Below are 16,083 nucleotides of genomic sequence, written 5' to 3' on the forward strand. Positions count from 1 at the left end.
TTGTCTTTTCGTTTCGTTGTAAGAAAATCTATTAAATTTGTAGATGAACACCTTCAACTAAATCTCCGTGACTAAACAAAATGGGATCCTGCTGTTTTTTATACGATGACGCGTCGAAATCTTAACTCATTGTTCTAAGGGAGGTAATTATTTTAGTAAAGTAGTTGAAAAAAATCATTTTTTCTTACAATTACTCGAATGTTTTAAGACAAATTACAATATTGTCGCATTTTACATTTTTTTTTTTTGTTATTAACCTTATAAAATTTTGTTACATTAAATGAAGTAGTTCATTTTTTTTTTTTTTTTTTTTTACAATTCTTAGTAAAATAGAGTTACCTCTCTTGGAACAATAAGATAAGATTCCGAATAACCTCAAAAAAAAAAAAAATTGTCAAAAAAGTATTATTTTAGAGTTATTTTCACATAAATTTAAAGTAAAATGATCTCATTTACGGGTCATTGTGAAATCAGCGTTTTAGGGCATTAAGCCAGACATTTTTTGTGCGTTTTTTTTTTGGGGGGGGGGGGATGGTAAAAAATCTTTAACTCTATAACTAACCACAAGTCAGAGTGGCAAGCCACTCACTATAATCGCCTCAAAGAGTAAGTTCTAATGGGGGGGTGTATTGTCGAAAGTTTTCATCTAAAGTGCACTAAAACAAAAATTATATTTTGCAAAATTAATCCAATTAAAGGATATGTATACAATAAAAAAAAAGTCGATCTAACGTATAACGAAATATTAAAATATAAATCGCATCAATGGACGCATCAATACTTTTGAGGGTTTTTTTTTATACTCGAAAAATTGCAATAAATAAGCAAATATTAAAAAAAAAAAAAAAAGTAATGTGTACCATAGGAGCAAGAAACACAGACATGCGAGAAGTGATTACGCAATTTCATTAACGTAGGGATTAACGATATCTGAGATTTTTTTTTTTTTTTAACTTGTAGTTTGAGTTTACGGACAGTGCTGACTGCTGAAATTGTAATGTTATTTTGGTGCTAGTGCAGAGAGTGATCCGCGCTATTTTTTTTTTAATCGTATTTCCAAGTTTAATTAAAGTTTTGATATGTTTTTTATTCAACTGTAAGATTGAAGTATAGAATAGGTACACCCCCCCATGTTAAGAATGGCTTTTTTAAATAATAACGTTATTATTTACGTCCGGCGCGGATCACTCTCTGCACTAGTATCGTTATTTTATAACGCCATTCTTAACGTGGAGAGGATGAGCGCTTTTTAACTATTCTGTATTTTCACCTAACAATTTAATAAAATATTTTAAAAATCGAATTTAGCTTAAGATATATATATATATATATATATATATATATATATATATATATATATATATATATATACGGCTGTGTACATTGCACAAGTATCAGTAAAATTCTTTAAAAAAAAATACATTACGAAATATTTATCCATCATTCGAATATGAAAATATAAAACATTTTGAAATAAATTTAGTTAATTAGATTAACTAATTCTAATTGTCATTAATTATATGTTCTAAGTAAAGTTTGAATTAAAAGTTTCACTAACAATCGAAAAATTTAGGAAATTATAACTTGAGGATAAAATATGTAGGTGGTTTTATAACTGAACAATTTTTAGTCTTAATGTAAAGTAATGAAAAAGTTAACTTATTTATTGTATTTAATTATAAATAAACAATAAGATATCGCTATTTTTTTTTCGATCACTGCGTGCAAAACACCGACGAAGTATTGCAGTATTGCAGTGCAATACTATTGCACTAGAATTTATTTTACTAATTATAGTTTTAATCTGTAGTGCAGAGAGAGAGAGTGATCCGTCCGCGCTATTTTTTTTAAATCGTATTTCCAAGTTTAATTAAAGTTTATATGTTTTTTTTATTCAATTGTAAGGTTGAAGTATAAAATAGGTACAAAACACCCTCCCCATGTTAAGAATGGCTTTTTAAATAATAACGTTATTATTTACGTCCGGATCACACTCTGCACTAGTACCAATTTAATAATAAATTAAACATTAAATGATCACACAGACAGTATTTAATTTAAATATTGACTAAAATTATTTTTAGGTAGCTCTGTTTATATAACAGACTGTAGTTGTAAATAAACCCCGCATTGAATTGTGCGGGTTTTCTATCGCTCCGTATTGCGACATTTAAAACGAAGTCCTTACTAATAACTAAATACGGTAAAACAGTTAAAATAAAATCGAAATAAATATATAAATAATAATAATTATTATTATCATTATTATTATAATCATCATTATTCCCATCGATCAATGAAAGTCTTTCTTTTTTCCGTTTAAGTACACCTACACTCGATTTATTCAGGTAATGTCGGTAAATATTTCGGAATAGCCCTTACAAAAAGAAAATCCGTGCACATTAAATTAAATCAATTTTTTTTCTTTTTATTAATACAAGTCAAATTATATCAATTATAATGTATCATGTAATTAATTAAAGCTCATAGAAAAAAGAACTTTCCAACTACTTAAAATAATAATAATAATAATGAGTCGCAGCGAATTGACTCACAAAATAGCAGATCTTCTAGCACTTCATATATACTTTTTAATGCTTTTAAAGTGAAGTATCGATTTTTAAATGCGAACAAAGACGAAATCTTTCCCCCATAATAAAGAGTCGATATATATAGATATTTAATTTTCTAATGAAACTCATTACAGATCAAATAAGTCCAAAAAAATAAAGGAGGACCGGAGAGAGAGTGCTTGCTATTTTCTCTTCTCTAAATGAATTAGTTTTCACTTTATTTTCACATAAATAACAGAAAAACACCCTCTATAATTAAACATATTGCGACTGAAGTTTGTTTTTTTGTTTTTCTTCCTTTTTTTTTTTTAGACTAAAAACAACAATTCACATTTTAATAATCTGCTTTAAAAAAAGAAAATAAAACTGCTGAATGAGAGAAAGAAAGAAAAGCAGACAAAAGAAGGAAGGAAGAGAACACTGATAAAATGACGAATAATATAAATTCAAAAAACATTCTACCTACCAAGAAAGCCAATCTTGTCCACGATTTAGGACTTCCACTGTCCATTATTATATTTTGTGTGTGTATATATATATATATATATATATATATATATATATATATATATATATATATATATACATATATTATATATATATATATAATATATGTATATATATATATATATATATTATATATATATGTGGATTTTATATTATTTTCCTTCTTTTATGGAATCATAATTGAACGATTATTGGTGTCCACTATAGTGACGCCGCCACCAAAAAATAATAATATTGATAATAATTACGAAGCGAATGATGGGACACGATATTAATGTCTGCTAACGGAAGTTCTAGCGCTCGTAAGGGCAGTGAACCTTATTTCTTCCTCCTACTTTATTTTATTTTTACCTCCTACCAATATTCGCGGAGTGTCGCCTCCGTTTGTTTGTTTGTTGTTGTTGTTGTTTCCAGCGATCGTATTTATTTATTTTAGAAAGAGAGAAATTATGAATTTCTTTTAAATAAAAGTGTTTGCTTTATAAGTACATATAAAAAGAAAACACTTAGTTTTAATTATCCAATGTTTGTAACCGAACCATTAAATAACCGAGGGATAGAAAAATGAAAGCGTATTAATGGGGGTTGGGCTAATTTTGCCGAAACAAAACGTGTATAAAGCAGACGATGAAAATAAATAAATAAAATAACCGGAACATCTATTAATATACTAAATGTGTATTAATCAACGTTTCTTTCCACAGGTCTTTTCTCCAATAGACTTTAATAGCATAAGATACATGCTAAAATATACTTTAGTTCCAGGATTGAGTTATTGAATTCTTTGGCACTGCGAAGGAACCACGTGTTTTTTTTTTTGTTTTTTTTTTTTGTTTTTTTTTTTTGTGTGTGTGTGTGTTTTTTTTTTTTTTACCAGTTTGAATATTTGGTGCAAGCAGGGGCAAACAAATGCAATTTCGGGACCGAATCAAAAATCTCAACAAATGTCAAAAATAAATGCGTGTTTTTGTTTGTTTGTTTATTTTTTTTCTTAGAAAGTTTTGTTATACATTTATTGAATTAAATTAAACATAAGAATAATTTTTTTAACACAAAATATAGATTTATTTTTGTAACAACGTAAAAATTCTGAAATTTTCGTAACAAACAAATTTCTGTGCGTGATGTTGCCAAACTAATCAAAAACCCTGTATTTCAGTAAAACACCTGGCCCTTATATATATATATATATATATATATATATAGTGCTGAAAAAACTTCAACCAGAACTAGCTCTCATACTTACAAAGCTGTTTTAGCGTTGTCTTAAGGAGAATTACTTCCCAACACCTTAGAAAATCTCATCAGTAGGCTCTGTATTTAAAAATTCAGGTGATCGGTCATCTCCCTCTCAGTACAGATTAATAAGCCTCCTGTGTGTGATGAATAAGTTTCTGGAATCTGTATTAAATAGAGAAGTAGTCAACCACCAAAGCAAAAATAATCTCCTCAGTGACATACAATATGGTTTCTGTTCTGCTAGATCTACAGCGGGTGTGCTTACAGTTATTTCTCATAGGATTAGCGAATCTCCCAACGGAGGCTTCCTTTCTAGGGCAATTGCTCCTGACATATGTCAATAACTGACGGAATAACACAAACTACAAACTCTACAAACTACATGTCAAAGGCCTTTGATAGGGTATGGCATAAAGGTCTACACAAGATCTCCTGCTACAGTATAGCTGGAAATGTCTTCTCAATTATTAAATTATTTCTCTCTGATAGGTTTATAAATGTAGTGGTTGATGGGCAGAAATCAGAAGCTTACAATATTAATGCTGAAGTCCCTCAAGGGTCCATCCTGGGCCCAACTCTCTTCCTGATCTCCTAAATCACATCATAAGATCATTTGTAGACATTTATGCTGATAATACTACCATCTATGGTAACACGTCAAAGGCCATAAATGACTCTCTTCTTGATCACGTGGTGCCATGTGGAAAGAGGTGGCTTGTTAATTTTAATACATCTAAAACCAAGTTTGATTTTCATATTTACACAAATGTTATATTTATTAAAAAATACAAATGTAATATTGTAAAATATTTGTTTATTTGTCCGTTGAACTAATATTTTTTCTTTAATGAGTATATGAATTCAAACAGCTAATATAAGTTATATGTTATAGTTAACATATAAACAACTTATCTTTCAATATTTTAGGAGTAAAAAACAGGTAAAAACCTAAAGCACTAGTGTCAAATAATTATTTTTACAATATTAAATAAGATACAAGTAATAAATAAGATATTTTTATGTTAATTATAACAATATGACCTTACTATGTTAATACATAGATTTGGTGTTGGTGACTCTACATTAAAATTCAAAGTTGGCATAACTAAACGAAAACGCAATTGCAACTTCTCTTCCGAATTTTGGATTTTGTAATCATTCCCATATTCCTTTATTTTCTTTTAAAGTTGATGAGTTGTCAAGAATTGAACATTTTAACATACTGAAAGAAATAAACGGTAAGATGGACAACATCTTGAAATTTGGAATATAAACTTTTTGCCATTTATTTATTTTTGCAATAATATATTATTTTATTTGGTGTTGATTTCGATATTTTACAGACGGCCACAATCATTTTTATATTATATTACAATATATTTTTTTTAATTGTAAAACTGTATTCTTAATTTGTATATTTAAAACTGATTGTTTGGAATATCAAATTTAAATCATGTAAATCTTTTAAAAATTAATCAGTTTTTAGAATCTTTTTTTCTTTGCAATTCAACTGGTTCTATTATATATCATTGAGAAATAACGTTAATCTTTTACAAAATATGATAATATTGCATTCATTTCTAATTTCTATTTACGAATTCAATATAAAAAAAACAGAACATGATTATACATAAAAAATAGTTCCTGATGATTGTGTAACAAATGCCCATTGCCCTCTCGGGAATGTTGATCACGCTGTGATAATGATATACATTACTTTAAACTCTTGACCCTAAGTTGAAGAGCCATTGCTCAAATCGACAACGTACTACAAAAAGGCTGACTGGGAAGCCATCAAGGATCACATCAGAGATGCAGCATGGGAAAATATCTTTTCTGTTCCTGTGGAATGGTGCACAAATGAAACCATTGGATGGTTAAAATCGGCAATTTAATCGCATGTTTCCACATGGAAGTTCTATAGCAAACCCCATTTTCCCCAATGGTTTACTTCTATCTGTGTAGCTGCCACTGCTCAAAGACAGTATGTATATCACAGATTTATCCGATATAAATCCAGTACAAATAGACAAAAAGTTTATATAAGCTAAAAGTAACTGTAAGAAAGAAATAGCTGCAGTGAAGAGAGAATATACGAAAACACATTAAAGAACAGAAATTAGGAACTCTTGATTTCTGGAAAATTTATAACAGTGTAGTAAATAATGGGCAATCAACAATTCCTTACTATCCAACAATCTTGAGGTTGCTTGCATGACAACTGAGAAGGCTAACTTGTTTGCCCATTGGTTTACCTCCAATTCTACAGGGTGGAACGATAAAATTGCCACCATAGAAAACACAACAAAATTCCATTTCTATTTGATGAAAACCGGTTTTCTTTTTTTGTTGTAGACCATCTATTAGTTCGCCAGTTGTGTACAAATCCCAACAGCAATAGCTTTCTATCATGTCTGAAAGTGACACAATGTTCAAATACCAGGGACGTGCTCAGGGTGATGAAAACAAAGTTTCCGGCCACAGTTATGGTCTTTGGTGTGGTTTCATGTGACGGCCACCTCACATCTTTGAAGTCAGCTTGAAAGTCAAAACCCAAGTGTACCTGGATGTGCTGAAGAGTGTAGTCTAGTGCAATCAGGTGGCCACTGACAGACACTGGGTGTGGCAGCAGGATTCAGCGCTGGCCCACAAGTCCAAAGAGACCCAGGCTTGGCTTCAAAAGGAGTGCTACAACTTTGTACTCTTCTCCAACTAGTCTCCCCCTCCTCCCCCAACCTGAACTACTTCGTTTGGTCATACGTTGAGAACATCACCAACATGACCTCGTACAACTTATTATTAAATTATTAATAAATGCTCCATTGAGGTTGCTCCAGTTCTATCCAAACTTTAAAGGGAAACTGAATCACTAATAGCAGCTGCAGAAGATAATGTAATTAGAACCATCCACATCAAAGCAAGGATCGACAAGACAAGAATACAGCAAATGCAGACTCTGCAGACAAAGAGATGAAACAATAAACCAGATAATAAATGAATGCAGCAAACTAGCCCAAAAAGAATATAAAAATAGACACGATCAAGTGAGGAAGACAATACATTGGCAATTATGCAAGCAATTGCATCTTGAACACACAGACAAATGGTACAGATACAAACAAACAGCAGTACTGGAAAATGAAAGTCACAAGATCCTATGGGACATGGATATACAAACGGATAAACCCATCCAATCAAGAAGACCTGATGTCATAACAGTTAACAAGAAGGAAAAGTCCTGCCGGATTGTAGATTTTGCCATTCCAGCAGACCACTGAGTGAAGATTAAGGAGACTGAAAAGTGAAGCAAATACATGGAACTGACATGATGATGAAAGTAAAGATAACACCACTAATAAAAGGAACACTAGGAACAATACAGAAAAACTTTGAAAAAAGAATTAGAGAGATTGGAATCAGAGGGATGGCAGAGAAATTTCAATAATGAAAACTGCAGAAATATTAAGGAAAACCCTTGAATGTGGAGACTAACATCACACATAAACTACACACAAACTGGATACAGAAACGGCCATAGATGCAAAACACAAAAAACCATCATATAGAATCATGAAAACTGAAACTGTATAATTGAAAAATATCGAATGTCACCATAAATGGGCATCACACCAAATAATGAGGGTCAACGAGGGTGGAAAGACTGAGGAGAGAAAGCACTAGCCAGACCTTCGCTAGATGAGTGCAAAGAGGACTGGGACCTTGGGGAGGCTTATTGCCACCCAAATTCCAGTGAAGACCAATGGTTGCCACCAACTAGAAATCAATGGTAAGCGGCTGTTGCGATAATGCCAATTCTTTTGCAAAGGTTATTGAAAGAGGTGGAAAGTACTTGAAATCTGGGGAGACTTGTTGTCACTCAGACTCCAGGGAACACCACAAATTGTTCTCAAAAAGCAATCTCTGATAATGGCTTATGTAACTACTCCTAGTGAGTAAATAATAATTTGATTAAGAAACCCAGTTCAACCTCTTTTCTGGCTGACTTTAAAGCCAGTAGAACGTCATCTAATTAATTGTACATTTTTTAGATAGCTTTCACCACTCTGACACGGTTCCCATCAGATGTTTTCTTATTTGGGGATGAGACTCCTGGATAAACTCTCTTCCCTGGCCTTCAAGCTAGGATAAAAGTGTAGTTTTTCGATATCATAAATTGGAACTTAAACAGTAACATCCAAAGCTGGTGACGTTACCACTGGATCAACATGACACACATATGAACTGATTAAAAATTAAAAATTAAAAATAAACTAAGCTGAATGTACCAAATGTGTAAAGATTTTCTTCAATTTTAACCTATTTTTGACCCCTTAAAAGCTGTTTTAATCGGCTAAGGACCCATGAAAGAATGATCCCTAAAAAGTCCAATCTTTTAAGGTCCCAAGCACTGCTCTGCGACTTTTAGTTTTGGAGGAGATAGAGTTTGAAAATATGGAGACAGACAGACATATAGCCTTTTATATATTAGATATAGGCTGAGTGACTGACTGTTATAAAGGCCACTTTCAAATTAATGTCAGTGCATTATTCTAGATTGGTTGAGATCAGATTTCAATTTAGCAACCAAGCAAAATAAAGTATTTTAGAAAAATTAACAATTTAAAATTGAGTATTTTATAGAAATTATTTTGTTGCTGCTGAGTTCCACACTCATTTCCATGAATGATTATGCTCATTGATATTGAGTATTTGATTGACTTCCTTCTCAGTGATGATCATCAAAGTCTTGACATTGCACTGTGATTGAAGGGTTGTTTAGTTGATTGAGGGAGAAATGGTCCTGTCGCACTACGAATGAAGGTCATACAGCAATAGTTCTTATTGCATCTGCGAAGAATTTCAGCCTCAAATGTCTAGACTTGATTGCGACGTACGTCCGTGTTTGAAGTCTGAAAAGAAAATACCAGAAAAAAAAGGAAGAAAGCTGTGTGTTTGAGATTTTATATTATGTGCAATATTCTGGCAATGAATATTTTCATACCTGTGATTGGCTGAAAGAAAGTGTTGGTTGGAAATTTTGTCCAATCGAGAGTCAATATATACAAACAGCATTCACTACTGCTGCTTGCTATAATTCCTTGTGTATAAAATTCAGTTGAACTTTTTAACAACTTATCTTTAACTATATGTTTTAACGTACATATTCTAGCTATACTTTTAACTACATATTTTTAACTACGTTACTAACTATATATTTTTAACTATGTTTTTAACTACATATTTACGAAGGACGTGCAATAAGTAATGCCCCTGACCCACTTCCCATAGCAGTAGAGCAACGAAACTTGACACAGTTATTAGTCTTTCTCTACATAGGAACCACCCAGAATTATGCATTTCTCCCATCGTTTGATGCAGCTCTGGAGACCGTTTTTGTAGAACACTCCAGGTTGGTCCTCCAACCACGACGTGACTTCAGAAATCAAGGCTGCATCATCTGGGAAACGCTTTCATTTCAAAAACAACTTCATGGCTGGGAAGAGGTGACAGTCAGAGGGTGCAAAGTCAGGAGAATAGGGAGGATGGGGGAGGATTTCATAATCACATGCCTATGCTTCTGATCTGGTGACATGCAAGTTGTGGGCCGGAGTGTTGTCCTGCAGGAGGAGGGTACCTTTGCTGATCTTGCCCCACCTCTTGATTTTGATAGCTCCCCTTAATTTCCTCAAAAGTGAAGCATAATAGGCTCCTGTAATTGTGGTACCCTTTGCCAGGAAATTTGTCATCACTACTCTGTCCTGTTCCCCGAAGACTGTGAGCATGACCTTGCCAGCGGAGGGCTGCACCCTTGCATTCTTTGGAGGTGGTGAGTCCAAGTGCTTCCACTGCATTGACTGGTCTTTGGTCTCTAGATCATAGTGATAGACCCAGGTTTCATTCTGTGTAATCAGACTTTTGATAAACTTTGACTCATCTTCTTGGCACATCTCCAAATTCATCTTCGAGTACTCGGCGTGTTCTTGCTTCTGGAATGGTGTGAGCAACCTGGGAATCCACCTAGCAGACACCTTATACATATGCAAATGATCATGAATGATAGTTTCCACAGACCCTGTACTAATCTTGACATCTTGGGTTATTTGACGAATAGCAATTCGCTGATCTTCCAAAATGGCAGCCTCAACTTGACGGACAGATGCCTCATCAATGGTAGAAGGGGGCGACCAGGTCTGGGAGCTGTTTCCACAGACTTCCGGCCATGTTTGAATTCACGATGCCAGCGTTTTACAAGATCATATGATGGGGCATTATCACCATAAGTTTCTTTCATTTCATCAAATGTCTCCTGCGGTTTGCGTCCTTTCAAATACAAAAACCGGACCACTACTCGACATTCAACAGGCTCCATTTCACACCTGACTCAGTTCAAACACCTGCAAAACAGAAACCAAAATGCGTTCAGAGCTGTAATTTGCCACATAACTCGTAGAGATATAAATCAGTTAACATACAAAATTTCAGCTAGATCAGACAACTGAAAGTGGGGCAGGGGCATTCCTTATTGCACGCTCCTCGTAACTACATTTTTACCTACATATTCTAACAACGTTTTTAACTACATTTTTAACTACATATTTTAAACTACGTTTTTAACTAAATATTTATAACTATATTTAACTAAATATTTATAACTATATTTTCAACTACATATTTTAAACTACGTTTTTAACTAACTATTTATAACTATATCTAACTAAATATCTATAACTATATTTTTAACTACATATTTTAAACTACGTTTTTAATTAAATATTTATAACTATATTTAACTACATATTTTTAACTACATTTTGAACTACATAATTTTAACTACGTTTTTAAATAAATATTTTAATCCACGTTTCTAACCACATATTTTTAGCTACATTTTTAACTACATATTTCTAACTACATTTTTAACTGAATATTTTAACTACATTTTTAACTACATATATTTAACTATATTTTTAACTGAATATTTTAATTACATATTTCTAACTACATATTTGTAACTATATTTTTAACCACATATTTTTAACTATATTTTTAACTACATTTTAATTACATGTTTTTGACAAAGTCTATAACTACATATTTAAACTATGTATGTTAGACGTTAATTACATAATGCGTTATCTGATTAAATAAAAAATATTAATCATTTAATTTTTAATGTCTTTGTGTATAAATTAAAATTTTTAATTTTACTTACTGCTTCAATTGATTTGATTGAAATCAAAACCCAAACACATTGCATACAAATTTTATTAAAACTAAAAAAAAAAAGAAAAGAAAGAAAGAAGAGCCAGATGCTTCCGTTTTTTTTTTTTTTTTTTTTTCTCAACTATGGGAAATTTCGAGTTCAAATGTCAAAATTAATGAGATACGGTAAACATAGCGAGAAAATTCCAGATGGATTAAAAATAACAAACGGACGAGGAAGTTTGTCTCCATGGAAAAAATTTGGCGTGGAATTAATTTGACAATAAAATTATTGTGACCGGTCATACTCATTTTGGTTATGATAGCAATGAGAAACGAGTAAATGTCCAAAAATTATAGTTGACTGAAATGACCTAATTTTATAAAGAACTAGTCAGGACATTTATTTTTCTTTGAGGGGATTAAAGGTTATATGAAATGAACATTATTTTCGGATTCATCAACAGCAAATCAAGGTTAAAGACGACTAGAGTGTAACGGCTTATAAGATGGATCGATTGATAGTTGAATGATGATAAATTCTATGAGAAGATTGAAAAGTCTCCACAAAAAAATGGTCAAGAGGGGGGGGGAACTCGCAGCAGCGATGTGTCTATCGTCTTCCCCACAAACCACTTGTACACTATTGAACAAAAATAGTTCCAATAAAATAACCTTCCCACATCTAAAAATAGTTGATGAAATGATCTTTCCTATGCTCATTAGGAGGGGGAGCTTAAAACGGCTTTTAATATTCTAGCTTGCTTGCTACTCATATGTAACAGTATGTAGCCGTCCATGTTGATTAATTCTAAGAAAAATCTGATAAAATAATAAAATCAAATTTATTTACTTAGTTCAAGTTTCGTAAAATAATCTTCATGATTATTTTTGACAAAATTGGATTTGTAATATACAGGGTATCCAAAAAGTCACTGAAAGGTTTTTAACTTAAATAGATTCTTTATTTTTGATGATATCTTTCTGTAATTTTAGCGCAATCTGCCTAAAACATTGGGAATTTTTTTTTAAATGCAAAATTCAGACAATGTTTATTTATGAAAAATAATGTCTTTTAAATGTTGCCCATTTTTAGCTCCGCATATTTGTGCTCTTTCCAAAACATTATTCATGACAGATTGCAGAATCTCTGGATTGCGATTTAACTCCCTTATTTTGTTCTGTGAGCTGACAGACCTCTAAACTTCAAATTCCAAAACTTGCAAGAATTGAAGGAAAACATCAGGAACGAAATAATAATAATAATAATAATAATAATAATAATAATAATAATAATAATAATAATAATAATAATAATAATAATAATAAAAATGATAATAAAATAATAATAATAATAATAATAATAAAAATGATAATAAAAATAATAATAATAATAATAATAATAATAATAATAATAATAATAAAAATAATAATAATAATAATAATAATAATAATAATAATAATAAGTCGGTATTTTGTGAGTATTTACATTCTCAAACCAATGCTGTGTTTAAATTTTGAGAGTGTTCCGTCCGAACAAGGAAAGAGCAATGTGTTTGATTACATTTTATGTTAGTTCCGTGTGTGCAAGGAAAGAGTTAGCAATGCGTGTCAAAATGTCAATAATTCCTAAACCTTTTGTAGCAAAATTAGTAGGGTTCCAGTATTTAATGTTTAAATTTTGACCTATTATTATTCAAAGACGTTATGCATAATTTGTTGTTACTTATGCATGTATGTTAACATGCTGATTTGTTCAAAATAAGTTGCCAGTATTTATGTAACATTAAGATAATTTTAAGGTTACCAGGTGTTAAATTTGTTTTCGAGCGATTAATATGTTTGTATTTGTTTTGCATCCTGTAATTTTTTTTATAGCATCTGTTATTAATTTGTTAGGTGAAAGTATGCAATAGTTGTAAAACAATACCCCCTCCTCACGTTTGTAATGGGTTTCTAAATAATCACATGATTAATTTATTACGCTCCAGTAAATGCATAAGTTCAAAAAGAATATAACAATGGTCCAAAGAGGAAAAGTATAAATATATAAGTAAATGAAATAAGGGAACATTAATCATCAAACTGCGGCATATATGATTTGTGGAAACAGTGAGAAAAGAGACGCGAGCGAGCAGAAATTGGAAGAAGTAAAAAAAGAAGTTTTCATGAACACAAAGAAAGAAAGACGAATGCAGAAGAATGGCTGTCGGAATAAACACCTCCAACCTCAGAAGTCGTTCTTAACATAGAGAGGTGGGGATTTTTATACTACACTGGTTTATACCAAAAAAAAATAGTTTTTTCAAAGACTGTTTAAAGGTAATAAGCCAAAAAAAAAAGTGTGGGGGGAGCACATTTGTTGTTAGTGGGTAAACAGCGCCGTGCTATGGTGTAAAAAATAACAAACTAACTTTTCAAACACAAACAAAGCCAAAATTATATGTCTACGCTAAAGCAAAGAAAAAAGTATTTAAAATAAAACAACAACAACAAAAAAAACAGAAGAAAACAGTTGCCAATAAAAATAAATAAAACGAGTAAACTTTATGAATTTAATCGACATCATAATGTATTGTTTAAGTGTTTGTTTAGAATAAGGCAATTCCGAAATAAGAGAATTAATGGGCAACCAATCAGAGGAAGCGGATTTTCCCGAGGGAGACATTATTATTTTTCTTATTCTAATACGGGAAAGTTAATGGTATATCTGTGTTTGTATGAGACAGTTAAGGGCGGTGTAAGCATAGAATATGTGGAAAGTGTAGACTTCCTTCCGGTATTGAGTGATGGTGGTGGGAAGACTAAATATTTATAGGGAAAAATAGGAATTCCTTGTTCCCTAAAGATGTTATGATTGTGATGATGTTGCTCCTAGGATGCAATGCAGCATTTTATTATAACGATTTACTGTGTCTAAAACAGTGTTTAAAAGTTACATAAGATAGTGGATAATAGCCTAGACATATTGAATTTGTGGCATCATTTGTTGCAAACCTACGATACTTCGGTCCAGAGGCGAATTTTATTATATATATATATATATATATATATATATATATATATATATATATATATATATATATATATATATAGTGACCGCCAAATTTATGGAGTGTTTTTTATTTTCGTAACAGTCTATCTTTAAAAATCTATGAAAAATCAAATAATTATCTAATCAATATGAAATTTTCACCAATTAATAATAAAGAATGCACTTTATATGCGTGTAACTTTTTTTCATATTCGTTGTATAAATATATTTTGGAGGATTTCATACCATATTCCTCTTTTGTCCCTTGTTCAACCCCTTAAAGTCCAAGCGATCCATTAAGAACACACTCATTTTGTTGTAAGAGGGTGAATGAGTGTAGAAAAAAAAAATTTCACAGGGTGTCTTCGATATCGAAGATTGAAATCTGAAACTTGAATGTGTTTAAATATTTTATCTTTTGTATTTTGAAATATGAGATTCATTGAATATGTTATCAATAATTATTATAAGGATAAAAAAAAATATTCTTTTACGAAAATGCTAAAATATGCATACTTTTAAATCTTTTAGAATAAATTAATTTAATTTTAGAATGTGTAAACTTTCCAGGTACCAGTACATAATAAATGCTTTAAGGAATCGATACCAAATAAAATAAAAAATTTAAAAAAGTCAAGGTGCAAAAATTATAAGTATTAATTATACCTGCAAGTGTCGTTTTACATGAGATTTTTTCAAAATATGGTAGCCCATTACCATTTATTATCTCCATTTTGAAAATTATCTATAACTATGAAGACATGCTTTTCTGTAGATGATGGTTGTGACATCCCAACAAGTTGCATCCCCCCAGAGGGTTACCAAAAACGGCCCTTTTAAGGGCCACCAAATTCTAATTAAAGTCTTTATAAACTTGATTTATGCAATAAAGAATTTGGGGAAATACAGTATGGTCTGAAAAAAGAGTATGACTCATTGGTTATTATTAATTAGAGAATAAGAAAGGAAAAATGATTTTAATCATGAAATTAAAAACTGACTAAAAATGATATTAAAACTGAGAAATATAATGCTAAAAATTTGTTTGATGTAAAAATAAAAAAAAACACAAGTATTAGGAAAAATTTAAAGCTTGACTGATCAATTATTATGAAGGAAAAAATTATAAAGCTAAAAATAACATATTTTACCATAAATGGCGTTTGTAATTATAATTTAATTCAATTAATTAAAAAATGTATTAGCCTGTTTAGTTACATTAAAAGTCATGAAAACACTTAAATGAATATTTTGATGTAACTGGATTTCCACACCTAAAATCCAAGATGGCGGCGGTAGGTGAAATGTATGAGTTACTGATGAAAAATGGAATTATTTGAATTTATTAAAATATAAGATAATTATATTCTAATATTTTTGCATATTCTTCTAGCCAATCATAGTAAATTTTATTTAGACATAAAAAGTTTGCTTAATTGTATCGAAAACCTTTAAAAAAAATATTAGTGTTTTATTTAGATTCTGCAAAAACTGGGTTAAACATTTTTTTTAATTTAAAACTTAAAA

The 16,083-nt window shown here is 30.9% G+C and overlaps 1 protein-coding gene across 1 annotated transcript in view; it reads right to left on the bottom strand.

The window, feature by feature from the left end:
- Window positions 1-3,076, bottom strand: part of LOC145254538 (transient receptor potential cation channel subfamily M member-like 2) — a 401,110-nt gene extending 398,034 nt beyond the window's left edge. The window contains exon 1 of the mRNA XM_080113067.1: window positions 3,040-3,076. The gene's annotated coding sequence lies outside the window, so the exon portion shown is untranslated. The remainder of the gene's footprint in view (window positions 1-3,039) is intronic.
- Between the last annotated feature and the right edge of the window lie 13,007 nt (window positions 3,077-16,083).

This window comes from Euprymna scolopes, chromosome 3 (genome assembly GCF_053919585.1).
Source record: "Euprymna scolopes isolate OS-2025 chromosome 3, ASM5391958v1, whole genome shotgun sequence".
Taxonomy (NCBI): domain Eukaryota; kingdom Metazoa; phylum Mollusca; class Cephalopoda; order Sepiida; family Sepiolidae; genus Euprymna; species Euprymna scolopes.